The sequence below is a fragment of the Petaurus breviceps genome, unplaced genomic scaffold (genome assembly GCF_028583685.1).
Source record: "Petaurus breviceps papuanus isolate PSGF00001 unplaced genomic scaffold, PetGlider_PUasm1.0 175, whole genome shotgun sequence".
Lineage (NCBI taxonomy): Eukaryota > Metazoa > Chordata > Mammalia > Diprotodontia > Petauridae > Petaurus > Petaurus breviceps.
This window is the reverse complement of record NW_027185764.1, coordinates 48,989,546-49,002,007: the sequence shown is the minus strand read 5'-3', so window position 1 is coordinate 49,002,007 and position 12,462 is coordinate 48,989,546. Positions and strand designations below refer to the sequence as shown.

The 12,462-nt window shown below is 37.1% G+C and overlaps 1 protein-coding gene and 1 pseudogene across 6 annotated transcripts in view; both read left to right on the top strand.

Moving 5' to 3' along the window:
- KIAA0825 (KIAA0825 ortholog) overlaps window positions 1-12,462 on the top strand; it is a 549,915-nt gene that overhangs the window by 348,800 nt on the left and 188,653 nt on the right. The gene's annotated exons all lie outside the window — the stretch shown is intronic.
- LOC138158839 (acyl-coenzyme A thioesterase 9, mitochondrial pseudogene) lies at window positions 5,515-7,140 on the top strand (annotated as a pseudogene).

Genomic DNA, 12,462 nt, shown 5'->3' with positions numbered 1-12,462 from the left:
TCAGTTGTGAAGGAAGATTTAGCCCCCTCCCTACTTTATGTTAATTTTTTTATCTTATCACTACCATTTTACTTGGAATCCTAGAAGGGAAATAGTTATTTGATGTGGATAAATATATTTATGTATGTATGTGTGTATATGTATGTCTAGGTGAATTATATACAAAAATGTATAGTACATGTACTATGTACTATGTATGTATATGTGAACATAGCAACAAATATTTTTACATGTACTCTATACAAAATGTTGTGTTAAACACTTTAGGGGATGCAGAGAGTACATTCCCTCTAATCAATGTGTCTACTACAATTTAAACATAATAGGTCACATATACAAAGAAATAGGGAATTCCTGAATAAGTGTCTTCTATCTATTCAGACTGGTAGCTTCTTGGCAACTTTCAGTCATAGGGAGGTACCCAGAGTACTGAAAGGTTAAGTGAGTTGCTGTCAGTCACACAGCCAATATGTTTCAGAAGTGACTTGAACACAGGTCTCCCTGAACCCGAGAACAGCTCTGTCTCTCTCTGTCTCTGTCTTTCTGTGTCTCTCTCTTTGTCTCTCTCTGTCTCTGTCTCTGTCTCTCTCTCTGTCTGTCTCTCTCTCCTCTGCCATAACATAAGTATCAAATGACTGGCACAAACAACAAATTTTTAAGGACTCAGTGGGATAAATATAGTCTATGTGAACTAGAACCTTCAAGGAAAATTTATTAAAAAGTTAGAGCCTGGGGTGGCTAGGTGGCACAGTGAATAGAGCACCGGCCCTGGAGTCAGGAGGACCTGGGTTCAAATCCAGCCTCAGACACTTAACACAAAAACTAGTCATGTGACCTTGGGCAAGTCACTTAACCCCAATTGCCCTCCAAAAAGCAAAAAAAAAAAAAGTTAGAGCCTGAGCTAGGTCTTGAAGGCTGGGCAAAATTACAAAAAGAAAACCAGTAAGAGGGCAATTTAGCAAGATTAAGGTGAGAGTATACAAGCCATATTTGGGGAATGGTAAGAAACCAGAAGATTTTAGATTTAGAAGTATAAGTGACCCCAAAGGTCCCTGACATAGTCAAAAGACCTGGATTCTAGTCTACTCTCAACTCCTTGGTGAAAATCTCTGGATCTCAGTTCCCTTATCTATAAATAATAAAATTAAGGGATTAGATTAGATCAACGATTTTCAAATGTGGTACAGGGATCCCTTTCAGGACATCCTCAAGATCAAAGCTATCTTTATAATAATAATGTTTTCTTTTTTTTTTTTTGCTTTTTAGAGAGGTGAAAGCAGGGCAGTTGGGGTTAAGTGACTTGCCCAAGGTCACATGGCTAGTAAATATTAAGTGTCTGAAGTCAGATTTGAACTCAGATGCTTCTGACTCCAGAGCCAGTGCTCTATTCACTGTGCCACCTAGCCACCCCAAAGATGTTTTCATTTCTAATAAATATCCTTTCCTTTGTTAATTATTTCCTATTTATCTATATACACTATATATAGTGTATTTATAAATATATTTGCGTATAAATTTATTTCTGAATGTATATATTTCTAAATATATGTTTCAGAACACACACACATATTTGTTTATTTGTCGTCTTCCCTGTTTGATTTTGAGCTCCTTGAAGGCAGGGACTTTTTGCCTCTTTGTATTTGTACCCCCTAGTGTTTGGTACATAGTAGGTGCTTAATAAATGTCTATCAACTGGCTGGTTTAAGTATTTATAACCCACATGAACAAATACTCTTAGCAGGGGTCCTCAATAATTTTTAGTTATGAAGTGTTCCTGAAACTAAAAAGTTTGAGAACCACTAGATTAGATGTTACCTCAATCCATTCCAGTGCTAGGATTTTAATATAAAGGAAACTCATTCTGGCTGAAGTGACATGTTCATATGAAGGAGCAGCCGAATCATAAAATGTGAGCTCTTCCAGGGCAGAGACTGTTCCACTATTGTCTTTGTATCTCCAAAGCCTGCTCTGTGACTGACATGTAATAGGAACTTAATAAATACTCGTTGATTGATTAACTGTTGGTAAGGCTAAAAAGGAAGGGGTCAGATTGAGAGCCTTTAATGTTAGCATCCAGACATGATACTGTAAGGAAAGGGAAATAATGATGAATTTTGAGCAAGGAAGTAACATAGTGATTATTAAATATTTAGTAATAAGAAGGATAGAAGGAAAGACTGTAGGTTGGGAAACCAATTAGTCAGCCTTACAGTAGTCCAGGTGTGAGTTTTTAAGGACCAAAACTAGAATCATTCTAAATGCTCCAAGTTTTATACTATCCCTTACTACTCTGGCTTATAATTCACTATCATCATCATCCTTAGTTATTATGGCTTTGAAAAAATAAAGTAATGCTTTATTGACACTTCAAAATGTTTATTTTCAGAATACAGAAGTTTGGAGAAACACTTTTACAACTTATTCTTATTTCAGTTTTGTAATCTGTTCTCTCATGTATGTGTTTTGTTTTGTTTTTCTGTAATCTTTGTAGCTGTTAATCAAAGGACAGAGTTCACACATGCCCGGTAAAGAAGGGACTGTTAGGCTAGCACTAGGCTTTTTAGTCAAATCTTCATGTCAAGGTCAAAATTATTGTCTTCATCATCATCATCTAAAATTAAAGACAGAGGGGGTGGTTAGGTGGCACAGTGAATAGAGCCCTGGCCTAGAATCAGGAGAACCTGAGTTCAAATCCCACCTCAGACACTTAACACAAAAAACTGTGTGACTTTGGGCGAGTCACTTAACCCCAATTGCCCTGCCTTCCCTCCAAAAAGAAAAAAAAATAAAACTAAAGACAGAAATAATAACAACATATTATGTCTCTGTAGTAAAATTAGTAATGCCATCAAGAGGGTAGTCATCTATCAGAATTTGTCTTTATTCACAGATATTACAGATGCTTCAGTAAGCACTCTTATACCAACATAGAACATCTAGTGATGATTCTTATAATCCTATGAACCTGAAGTGTGCAAATGACTATTTTGAAACTCACCAAAAAGTGTGATTGAACATTTTCCCCTCCCTATTCCCCATTCAGTTATAAAACCACTTTGATGTAGTTTACCAGTTTTTAAATAGAGTATTATAATTTCCAAGATTTCATTTTAAAAATCATTTTATCAATTAAAAAGCGAGAACACTTCAAATAAAAAAGAATAATAAAATTACCACTTCTTCAATTATCTGTCATGTTCTGAATTCAAAATTCTGCAGTTACCTTGGCATAATGTCCTATAAGATCTTTAAAGTTATATAACATATATAAGTACATTCCCTATTTTGTAATTACTGAATGCAATTAGCTGTTGCAGAAAGCATCTCCAGATTGATTCCTTTTTTTTTTTCAATTTTTTAAGAGACAGAGAAAAATATATGTATGTATATTGAAGTTTTATCCAGTTTGGTTTGTTCTTGTTTTTGTACTTTCTGAAAACTCAATTCCCCTTTAAGATTTTTTTTTAGTGTTAATCCCCTTCTGTCCTCTGGGGGGCATATAAGTATTTTTCCAGTAGGGAAGATTTTGCAAAATAGTTCATTCACATGCACCATCATAATTTGTATTGTGACAGTCTCTTTATCACTTATTAAATTAAAAAATGATTTTGCTTTATCTGTTTCACAGATCCAGGCACTAGAAAACTATGCTATAAGACTCTGCTGCTGTTGCGAGCTTTCATTACACACTTATATTTGTGGCTTTTCACACATACAACTTGAGCTACTGATTCTAGCTGCTGATATCCATTAAACAAATTTTGATTACCTTGACTGGTCAATACCTTTTCTTACGTTATGTGTGTGTGTATGCATATACATATATATGTGTGTGTATATATATATATGTATATATATATATTATATATGACCCTCTCTTATTTCCAGTGGGGGGGACCACCTGCCTTGTTGCATATTTATTACCTGTTCTGAGATTGTGAGATTTTGTTACACCAGTAGTTGGCTTATTATTTTTTACACCTACACTTGGATATCACAGTGGTTCATTGTCAATTGGCAGTATTGTCATGTAGTTTCATCCGAATTGGCTTGGCTAATGAGCATACAGTTGACTTTAGTTCATTTTACATCTTGAAATCCTGCTGGGGAAAAGGCTATAAAAGTTTTGGAGGTTTCTGACATTTTATAAATGTCATATGTCAATCCTACATTGTGACAGCTCAGAAACATAGTATTTTGATAGTATCATAGTCATATGATAGGACTTTTTTTGCTAGCTGGCAATGAGATTTTTTTTATTATATCCAGTAAAGAAAATGTGTGTGAATACATGGGGGGGGGGGGGGAGGGAGGGAATGAGAGAGCATGAGACAGAGACAGATTTTTTTCTGCAAGTTAACAATAAGCTTTTAGGTTGGTTGAATCAGGAAATGCTAGGATGATTTTCTAAACTATAAAGAGTAAAAATTGTGTAGCTTAAGAAGAACTAAATTCTGAAAGTAATCTCTAAATTCAATCTCTTTTTTCTCTACTATTCCCAACTTATTTAAGAAATTAAAACCTGGGGTGGCTAGGTGGTGCAGTGAATAGAGCACCAGCCCTGGAGTCAGAAGGATCTGAGTTCAAAGCCAGCTTCAGACACTTAATAAGTACTAGCCATGTGACCTTGGACAAGTCACTTAACCCCAATTGCCCTGCCCTCCCCCCTCAAAAAAAAAAAGGAAAAGAAATTAAAACCTAAATAATTCAAGGAGTATTTTCTGATCTTGCAATTAGTCTGTTTATATATTTTATATAATTTTATAACATAAAACTATCACTTAAACTTATCCTGATTTTAAGGGTACTTAGAAATTTTGTTGGTTTTGGTATCATGATGTTACCTGATGATTTGACCATTTTTCCCATAGATTCACACTGTATAATGTGTATGGAAATGTATGTAAAGTTTATTCATGTGTATATGTATACATATAGATATACATATATATATATATATTTGAGAACCAGTGTGGCATACTAGGGTGGCTAGACTTGGAAAGAAGATTTGGGCACATGTCATGCCTCTGATACTTACTGGCTGTGTGACCATGGGCAAAAAACCTTTCCTCTCTGTCTCTTGATTTCCTTGGCTTCTTTAGGCCTCTCTCTAAGACTTATCTACCAAATTTTAGACTCGCCTTGATGGCAGTATAGATCCTTGACATCTTAAATGCAAGGACTCATTAGCTTTACTCCCACACCCTCCATGATTCCTAACCTTCTTATTGCTATCAAGGGAACCACCATCCTACCAGCCACAAGGCTTCCAACTTCAATTTCTCATTCCTTTAAAACAGCTTTCAATGGTCGGCTAATAATAGCAGCAAGAACCCTCACATACCCAGAGTGGCTGCCACCACACTTTCTTAGATCTGCTTTTCTAAAGGAGAACAACTCAAAATGGGTTAACAATCTTGCCTTAATCAATCAAACATATCATTTACCTAATTCAGGGGAAAAATTCAGTACCCGAACTTCAGAGTCAGGTTACAAGCAGAAGTTACAAGAAGAGGTGGCGGGCAGCAATGCGGTAAGACTCCCCTCGGAGCACTGGGGAGCTCAGCTGGCATGGGGCTCCCGCCTCTCCCCTGGCTCTAGATTTCGTGCACTGAACAAGAGATAGGCAATTCTTCGCAGGTCACCTGGCCAAGAGACAATTATTAATAGAACCAAGGGAACTCTCGTTATGGAAGGAGCAGGTTCACCCATTCCTATGACTGATGGTATGTGATAATCTGTTTCGGCATAAACTTCGGGAGGTATTAGGAATATCCACACAGTGGAGTGACCATGTGAAAGCTCTGGAGGAGAGAAAGTTACTTCATAGCCTGTTGCCTAAGAGCCAGAAGGATCTGCTTCCAAGGAGGATGAAGGACAGTTATATCGAAGTCATTTTGCCTTTAGGAACTCAACCTACATTACGGGAGAAATATTTGACTGTATACAATAGTGTAAGATTTGGCAGGATACTTGAAGATCTTGACAGCATAGGAGTTCTTATTAGCTATACTCACACCAAAATAGATTCCGGGAAGATGTCCCCTTTCTCTATTGTGATGGCCTTGGTTGACAAAATTGACTTATGTAAGAAAGTCGTAAGTCCAGAAAATGACATTAAATTCAGTGGACATGTGAGTTGGGTTGGAAAGACATCTATGGAAGTCAAGATGCACATGTGTCAGTTACATGATACGGTTTACCATCCTGTCTTGGATGCAACATTTGTAATGGTGGCCCGTGATCCTGAAAACAAAGGGCCAGCTTTTATAAATCCATTAGTCCCTGAAGGTCCAGAGGAAGAGGAACTCTTCAAGCAAGGAGAACAGAATAAGGTGAGGAGGATTGCCTCCAGTACTGTATCCTTATTGAAAATGGCTCCCACCGCAGAAGAAAGGAATGCAGTTCATAACGTGTTCCTTAACACGCTGGACCCAAGGACTATAAGTTTTCAAAGTCGAATTTTGCCTCCAGATTCAGTGTGGATGGAAGATACAAAATTGAAGAGTCTTCAGATGTGCCATCCTGAGGAACGGAACATTTTCAATAGAATCTTCGGAGGTTTCCTTATGAGAAAAGCATTTGAACTTGGTTGGGCTACTGCTTGTAATTTTGCTGGTTCCAGACCTTTTCTAATCGCTGTAGATGACATTATGTTTCAGAGGCCTGTTGAAATTGGATCACTGCTATTCTTTTCTTCCCAGGTTTGTTTTACTGAAAAGAATCACATTCAAGTTAGAATACACAGTGAAGTATCTTTCCCTGGCACTAAAGAGCACAAGACTACCAATGTCTTCCATTTCACATTTTTTGTTGAAAAAGAAGTGCCATCGGTGATTCCCAAAACTTATGGAGATTCCATGTTATATTTAGATGGTCATCGACATTTCATGGATGCAATGCATCAAAAAACCAATGGAACAGCTATTATCCATTGACACCCTAAAAAAATGCTATCTTTTGGAAACTGAGGATGAAAGAGCATATGGTATTTAAGGAGGGTAGGAAAATATTTGTGGGGGCTAAAAAAGTATTCTCATCTTCATGGAGAATGATCACACCTGTCAGAACTGCCAGAAAGGGAATTTTTGATAAAAAACAAACACATTAAACTCATAATTTAAATTGTTTGTAACCCAATTTAGTACTGTATCACTTCCATTTTCTTCTTTGCCAGCAAAGGACAAGCTGATTTTTCTAAACACTTGTGACACATTTTTTTGCTGTACATGTACTACATACCAACATTAAAGGTTCACTCTGATCATTAAAAAAAAAAAAAGAAGTTACAAGAAGACTGAGAAACATTTCAGCAGACAGGCCTCCAACTGTCTGACCATTACATCTATACCTAGTCAGTTACCAGAGAGAGAAGCACCAACATCTGGGTTTTTCAAAGCTGGGGGTCTCAATGGCTGCCCAGAGTCTTGTCTGGTCAAATCATACAACATTTCTCAAAGGGAGCCCCAAAACAAAGCCTCACATCAGGGTTTGTATAGCCTTCTCCTGGCTCAGAGAAATGTAACAACCCTCTTGACCCACTGCCCAATCAAAAAGTATTCCAGAAAACCAAGCTTCCCCCCACAGGCTCCAGGTGCACTTAAGCCAATCAAAGGGCCTAGGGGCAGGGAAGATCTTAAATTCACATTCCCATAACACTAGGTGGTGCAGAGAATAGAGCACCGGCCCTGGAGTCAGGAGGACCTAAGTTCAAATCCCACCTCAGACACTTGGTATTTACTAGTCCAGTGACCTTGGGCAAGTCATTAACCCCAATTGCCCAGCCTTCCCCCTGCCAAAAAGCAAAAAACAAGGACAGCCTTCAAATATGTGTCTTTCTCTCCTCTGACAATGCAAATGCATGGGTGCAGGCTCACATCACCTCACGCCTACGCTATTACAGTAGACTTTTAGTTACTTTCCCTGCCTCAAGTCTCTTCTCACTCCATGCAGCTCCACTCAGGTCTCAAATCCAGTCATCTTCTCCAAGTGTGGGTCCAACCATGTCATTACCCTTCCCATTAAACTTGCATGCCTCTGCATTGCCTCCTAGATCAATGATAAAATCCATTGTTTGGCTTTCAAAGCCCTTCATAACCTGGCCTCTTCCTACCTCTCAGATTTCCTTATACCTTACTTCTCTTCACATACTCTGTGATCCAGTGACATCAGCCTTCTCACTCTCCCTCTCCTGAGACACTCCTCCTGATTCCATGCATTTTCAGTAGTCCCCAGTGCCTGGAATTTTCTCCCTCCTCTTCCTCTCTGTCTCTTGATTTCCTTGGCTTCTTCAGTTTCAACTTAAATCTCATCCTTTCCTGATTTTTCTTAATGCTAGAGCCTTCCCTCTGTTGATTGACTGCACTTTATCCTGTGTATATATTGTTTATATATAAATGTTTGCATGTTGTCTCTCACATTAGACTATGAACCACTTGAGAGCAGAGACTAAATTTTGTTTTATTTTGTTTTGTTTTGCCTTTGTATCATCAGCTCCATTGCTGGCACATATTAGGGGGTTTATAAACATTTGTTGACTTGATATATTGACATGTATGTATATATACCATACTCTAATTCTCTCAAATGAATCTGTGACATACTGAAATGGACAACCAATAAAGCTTATACATCTGTCTGTCTATATATCAATAGTTCCATCTATATCATCTATATATCTATATCTCTGTATTGGATAGACATTGTAAATGGACATGGAGTTAGATTCAGAAGTAAACAAAGCAAGGGAGAGCAGCCTTTGGGAAATGTTAGTGTCCTCTTAATGACCCCAAACTTTGGCTTATCTTCTTTATGTATATAACATATTTGAATAATGTTCATGGAGAATTTTTTTTTGCATTTTTCTTTTGTTCTCTTCACTAATAAACTGAAAATAAATTTTCTTTATTAAGTTTATTATGCTATGATTCAAATGATGACTCCCCCAAGAAGCAGAAAAATGAGCAGAAAGAACATTGTCCTTCAAGTCAGAGTGCCAGAATTTGAATCTTTTTATCTTACTACTTCTATAACCTTGAACAAACCTCTTCACCTCACTGGATCACCTCACTGGATCTGTAAGTGTAAAATAAGGTTCTTGGATTAGATCACCTCTAGCTCTAGATCTTATGATTCTACTTTGGAACACATAGAATAAGTTTCTTTCTCCCCTTGACAATGGAAAGCCTTTTGGTAGTTCATTGGATTTTGCTTTACAGGCCGAGAGACGGGGTTTCATGGTCCAAAGTTTTGTTGTGGGGCTCGCCATTTAGGAGGCTTCCATATTTTTTGTCCTCCCTTGCCTCAGCTTGTAGTTCATGGCCAGAATTTTCCCACAATTTCCTCCCTTGAAATAGTCAAAATGGGCTTCACTGCAGCATTGCTGGGTTCCCAGTCTCCCTCAAAGATAGATTCCTGCTTACGTATACCACTGCCTTTTATTATATTATAGTTTTGTGAGTTACAGATATTGTATCCCAATAGTTTAAACATAATACACTAGGTACTATCCTTAAGAAGCAATCTGTCACCTAATTGTGGATTTGTTTGTCACTGACCACATTGAAACTACATCTGGCAGGGTTTATAATACAGGACCTGGGTTTGAATCTCACCTCAGACATTTACCAATGGTGTCACCCAGGACATGCAATTTAATCTCTTTCAACCTCATTTTCCTCATCTGTAAAATGACAGTGTTAATAGCTCCTATCTAGGGTTGTTATCAGGATTAAATGAGATAGTATTTGTAAAGTGCTTTTTAAACCTTAAAATGCTATGTAAATTTTAGCTATTATTATTATTGCTTTTTGGAGGGGGGAAAGTAGGACAATTGGGGTTAAGTAACTTGCCCAATGTTACACAGCTAGTTTTTGTGTTAAGTGTCTGAGGCTGGATTTGAACTCAGGTCCTCTATTCACTGTGCCACCTAGCCACCTCTATTATTATTTAAGTGTAGATATAAGTGTGACTTATGATTGTTAGGGCAGCTAGGTGGCGCAGTGGAAGATTCATATTCCTGAGTTCACATGTGGCCTCAGACACTAGTGGTGTGTCCCTGGCCAAGTCACTTAACCCTGGTTGCCTCAGTTTCCTCATCTGTAAAGTGAGCTGGAGAAGTAAATGGCAAACCACTCTAGTATCTTTGTCAAGAAAACCCCAAATGAGGTCGTGAAGAGTCAGATACAATTGAAAAATAACTGAACGAAAACAAATGATTAAGTTTCTGACTTTAACCAGAATGACCACAAAGTAGAAAGAAGGGCAATGAAGAATTAATTGATTATTTAGCAAGCATTTATTACATCTGCTTTGTATGAGATACTATACCAAAATGAGATAGCCTCTCTCCTCAAAGAATTTGCCTTCTATGTATGAAGAATATTCTGTGTATTTCTTTGCATATAACTAAGTAAATATAGGTAATTTTAGTTATAAAAAAAAGATGTATACTAAGGTAAAATGTGGGATGGGGAAGATAATACTTACATGCAGAGTTGTACCTAAGGCAGATCAATCAGGATTTTGCTCCAGGAAATAAACTTATTGGGTGCGGATTGTACTTGCCTTATCTTAGAAATAATTGAATTTAGCACCTTTAGCAAGAATAATTAGGAAGCTATCAGATAGTATGCTTCTTCCTCTCCCTGTTCCCATTAAAACCCAAGCGAGACCCTAACCTGGCCAACACTGCTTCCTACCCCAGGAACCCTTTCAAGTAACAGCCTCAGCATCCTGGGCCAGACTCTTTGTCTCCTAGCAACGTGTTGCCCAACGATTCCTCCCCTCCCCCCAATTAAATTTGTCTTTCAAAGTTGATTTAAGGGCAAGATGAATATAGTTTGTAGCTCTTGCTCCCACAGCCAAAATTGCTAGTTATGGCTCTGGTTATATATTTTAATGAGGTTCAAAGTGGATTCTGGGGTAAAATGAGAAGGAAATTCGTCATCGAATAGTTATGGCTTGCCCCTTACAGTATAACTACAGACAGCGTGCCCATTCTACACTTCACAGCTATCTGTTCTAATGGGAACATTACTCTGGGTGCACCTGAGATTCAGGTCATTTAATGCATAACCCAGAGCCTTGCAGGTGTAGTACAAGTACTTAATATGTGTTTGTTTAATGAAGCAAATTCAATGACCAAGGCCGTTCACAACAGAATATACTTCTATTATCCAGAAACAATATTGTTCATTAATTTTCAATTAGTCTCTTTGGTCTTCATCCATTTCCTGCTATTCCTAGTTCTCTAAAAACTATTTCAAAAACTTTTTAAAAAGCTATTTTAATTTTACCCATAGTCTTCCTTTGTCGTGGAAAACAGTGATTGAAAGTAGAACAAATATGCTCAATAAAGCATTTCTTTGCTTATTTTTTCATCAGTAGCTACGTGTATTGGGTAAACTAGTGGCAATGCAAGGCACTCTTTAGGCAAAATATCTGGCATTTAAATCCTCCTCCCTTTTTTGTTGCTGTAAGAGCCACTACCACAAATCAGGTAGAGAGGCATGTCATCTAAGGAAAATACTACATGGCTGTGAACAATAAAAGCATTAAAATACGGCTACACAGTGATCCTTGATTAAACAACACCACAAAGTTGTTTTAGATTCCATGACAGTGAATCAACCCATATAGATTTCAACACAGGGAGGGATTTAGGTTTAAGCAAACAAAAATACTTTCTATAGTTTTAGTAGACTTTGCTTAAAATATTTGTCCTAGCCTCAGTCTTTTGTAGTCTGCTAGCTTTCCCTTAGGAATGAATTTTGGGGAAGCAGCCAGATTATACTTTACTAGTAAATATTAATATCAAATGAAGCTTATAGGTCTTTTTTTCTTCCTATATGCTTTTTGACATGAGTAGTGGTAGTTTTCAACAAGTTTTTTGACAAATAAAATAGTGAAAATTGACAGTATCTCTTTTGAAATACCTTCAAAGCATGTAAAATATAAAATGAGTGCATAGATGTAATGGCTATGATTGTATTGGTAATATTTATCTTTGGGGAGTAGATTTTTTTGCCTTATTAATTCTGTATGATTTTAGGATTTACCATACATTACTTTACATTAAGAATATAGGATTGTATGTTTTACATGTTAGTTTTGAGAATATGATAAACAAAATATTTCAAACTTAGGTATATGTAAAAAACATTCCTACTTTAAGAACAAAGGTATAATTCTACTACATATAAAACAAGGGCTTTTGCTGTTAATGAATTGTAAGGGGGTAGGAAATAAACATACTCTCCACCTTGTTGTTTTAATGTGTTCATAAGATCATATGTTTAGAGCTAGAATTGGGATTTGGAATTCATCCATCCCAACCCCTTCATTTTATAGATGAGAAAACTGAGTTATTTTGTATTCAGATATGTCAAAAGGTGAGTAAAGTATTAGTTTAGGAGTGATTTAAACTTTATGCAATGTTAATTCTAAGAAAGGGAGGGAAGA